Below are 3,819 nucleotides of genomic sequence, written 5' to 3'. Positions count from 1 at the left end.
TTTTTAGCTTATAGCCCACACAAGTGGTTCTATAAATAGAACCCTTGTGCAGAAGCAATTTTCAGATGAAAAAATCATCTCTCTCTCTCTCTCTCTCTCTCTCTCTCTCTCTCTCTCTCTCTTACTCAAAGCCTTCATTCGTAGTAGCTAGCACTGAGATTGAAGGAATCCGTTCGTGTGGACTGAGTAGAGGCGTTGTCACCATTCAACGTTCGTGATCAATCCTTAGACCTGCATCAATGGATTCAATCGCCACAAGAGGTAACGATTCTATCACTGACCATGCCCATTCGTAAGGATCACTAAAGGAGAAAATTTTTAAATTCCGCTGCGTTTTGGATCGCTATTCTCCTTCAGTTGGGTGGTCGAAGATAATAGTGATGATGTTGATGATTAAGATGATGTGGTTGAAGATGGTAGCGATGATGTTGAAGATAGTTATGGTGAGGTAGTATTACTGATCCTGAAGATGGTGTTGTAGTGTCGTTGCGTTGAAAATGGTTGTGGTTGAAGAATTATGTGCCAAGACGAATATTCCAGTGCCAATCTCCATTGTTCTAAATTCCTTCATCGATAATATTTGCTTCAGGATTAGCTGCAATGTGACAAATAAGAGAAAAAACAAAAGACAAAGTTTTGTTTCCCAACCATTTGAATTTCCAAAAACCTATCAATTTACAATTTCCCAGGTTGTATTGGGGCTTGGGATATGGTGGAATATTACACGGATAAGAAGGTTCATGGTTCAGAGTACATGTGATTATTCTCTTCACAATGTTCATTCTAAAGTATCCCTGCTAGAATTGTTCTAGTGTTTTCCTTTTTAGGGTTAGCATCATGGACTACATAGCTTTGAGATTTTTCTCTAATTCTTGGTATCCAACTGAGTTCTCCTTCTGGTGAGTGTTTTTGTTTATTAAAAAAATCTTTTTTTTTTCTAGTTACGCTGATTTTTCAACTTTTCTCTTTTTTTCTCTAGGTGCACTCACCTTTATGAATGATGCACGACTACCCCAAACTTAAATAGAGTAGAAAATACTATGAGTAGAGCATACTAGGAATGGGTGTTTGAACCTGAATTATTAACAATCATAAATTTACCTTATAATGACTTATTTTATCCCTACTAATTACAGTTCTCAAGTATGTTTCCTCAGAAGTCCTTAGTGAGCAATCTTTTAATCATTCAAATTAATCCTTATGTCCAGAGTGAGTTACAGATGAAATTAAGCAATTAAATATCAAGAACAATACGGTTTTTATAGGGTATCCTTAGTCCTAGGTGATCTCTATTATAAAATACTTGAATCATGCGTTAATATGAAAGTCCTTCGTAACAGGTAACCGTAAATCAATTCTCAATTTGACCAAAAGAGAAAGCATTAAGCTCAGATTAATGTAAATCAGAATAATAGGAAATATAGTTCATTACAAGGCTCAATTCATAACAATCAACAAATTCAATAACAGGGACACCACATAGTATTAGGGGGTTTAGCTACTCATAATAATAAAAATAAAAACAAACATTTGAATTTGGTCAAACATTCACTACGCCAAAAAGTGCTTTTGGCAGCACCAAAAAGAAAGCGCTTTTTAAAAAAAGCGCTGTAATAGCTTGAAAAAAAATTCGCCTATGTAAAGAAAGCGCTTTTAAGGTAAAAGCGCTCTTATAGGTCTCCACTTATGAAAGCGCTTTTAAGGTAAAAGCGCTCTTATAGGTCTCAGTCTCACATCTATGAGTTTCACACTTATGAAAGCGCTTTTAAGGTAAAAGCGCTCTTATAGGTCTCATGGGTTTCACACTTATGAAAGCGCTTTTAAGGTAAAAGCGCTCTTATAGGTCTCAGTCTCACATCTATGAGTTTCACACTTATGAAAGCGCTTTTAAGGTAAAAGCGCTCTTATAGGTCTCATGGGTTTCACACTTATGAAAGCGCTTTTAAGGTAAAAGCGCTCTTATAGGTCTCAGTCTCACACACTTATGAAAGCGCTTTTAAGGTAAAAGCGCTCTTATAGGTCTCATGGGTTTCACACTTATGAAAGCGCTTTTGAGGTAAAAGCGCTCTTATAGGTCTCATGGGTTTCAGACTTATGAAAGCGCTTTTAAGGTAAAAGCGCTCTTATAGGTCTCAGTCTCACATCTATGAAAGCGCTTTCATGGTAAAAGCGCTCTCATAGGTCATTTATAAAAATTATAATAAATCTAATATTACAAAATCCCTGACTTTCAGAAATCCCTCTTTCACTCTCTCTCGTTCGAAGCTCTCGCTGCCCTGGAAAAAATTCCACAGAGTACCTGGAAATCTCAACGATAAACACTGCAAATTTGAAAGAGACTGCATTCGAAAGAGAAGGATTCAATACCTGGAAATCTCATTGCGTTTTAAGGTTAGGTTTTCGTGTCTTTCTGTTTTGCCCTAGAAGTCAAAGAATAGGTGGTCGATTTTGGTTTGAATGGACTTGCATTGCTACATTATGGGTTATTTATTTGTCAGTATCGATTATTAGAGTTTGTGACTATGTTTGCTTAATATTCTGTAACTTACCGAAAGTTTCATCTTGTTCTGATATAAATGATATTCTGTAACTTGCATCGCCATTGACTTAGAAATAATGTTGGGAGTTCTAATAGAATCAGTGCCTTTTCAACATTTGTTTAAATTTGCTGAGAAAGTAGGAAGGAATGAACTGATATGTTTGCACCATTGTATCCTCATATTCTAACTATTACTGAAATTTCAGAAAGTGATTTTGATGTTAAATGTTGGATACTCAAATGGAATAACTTTGTCTGCTACAGTGATATATGTGATATGGTTTCAAGAACTTAGAGCAATGTCTCATATTTTGGCAATCCTATTACATGTTGGTTTGAATGAACAGTTAAACTTCAAAATGTACATTCATATTTTGGCATAACTTTGTCTGCTACAGTCATATTTTGGCAATCCTATTTAATGTTGTAAAATGATGTTTTAATATTATGTGAATTTTTAAGATGGTCACTGTAGTGTAAAATGAACCCTGATGGACTATATGTACATTTTTCATGTGCTTGTCTGCAGGTTGTTGAGTATCGTGGTGAGCAAATAGGAGGTCTTGAGGATCTGAGGGAACCATATATGTTGTTTTCTTCCTTTATAGATAAATTCTTGCTTAGCTTTTATTACATGGTTTGCGTCTAATTGAAAACTTCACGTCTTTGCCCATTTCAGGTTCTTACAAAATCGGTACTGCGTCTGAATCTGTTAATGCAGCTTACATATTTTCTAGAAAAGATCTTTCTCGGTATGTCTTTCAGCTTAGATATTATACAAACCCAAAGCATGTGTTTAATCATTTAGTATCTAGAATGAATCATTATGTTCAATTATTCATGTTAAGCTAATGAATCAAGTTACCAAAATATGTTAGTTATGTATGTTGCTTTATTATTTGACCTTGATATGCAGGCCTGCTATACAGATTCCCTGCGCAAGCAAAGCTGTTGTAGCTGTCCGGTTCTGTCCTATATTTTTTAATCTCAAAGCGACAAACTCAGGTACTTGTGCACTTAGTATAGTTCTGTTTACAACCAGTAACTATGTACAACCAGTTATATGTGGTACTGTTCCAATTAAACTGCCTGTGTGGGATGTATTCCGTCTTAAATCTATATGACCTCTTACTAGTAAAGATCATGAGTGGTGGCCTAGAGGTTCAAAGTGATTGGTCTGAGCTAATTAGACAGTTTTATATTATTTAGCTCTAGTTATGCATTAGGAAGCAGTTATGATATTTGGAACTGTGTTTTGGTCGCAACAAGCTCTTGAGTTC

At 35.5% G+C, this 3,819-nt stretch overlaps 1 long non-coding RNA gene across 1 annotated transcript; it reads left to right on the top strand.

The window, feature by feature from the left end:
- The first annotated feature begins 2,329 nt into the window (after positions 1-2,329).
- LOC127097037 (uncharacterized) lies at positions 2,330-3,547 on the top strand. Its single transcript, XR_007792902.1, has 3 exons — positions 2,330-2,391; positions 3,069-3,291; positions 3,456-3,547. It is a non-coding gene; the product is annotated as an uncharacterized LOC127097037 (long non-coding RNA).
- Positions 3,548-3,819: the final 272 nt, after the last annotated feature.

The sequence above is a fragment of the Lathyrus oleraceus genome, chromosome 6 (assembly GCF_024323335.1).
Source record: "Lathyrus oleraceus cultivar Zhongwan6 chromosome 6, CAAS_Psat_ZW6_1.0, whole genome shotgun sequence".
Classification (NCBI taxonomy): Eukaryota; Viridiplantae; Streptophyta; class Magnoliopsida; order Fabales; family Fabaceae; genus Lathyrus; species Lathyrus oleraceus.
This window is presented reverse-complemented; position numbering and strand designations above follow the sequence as displayed.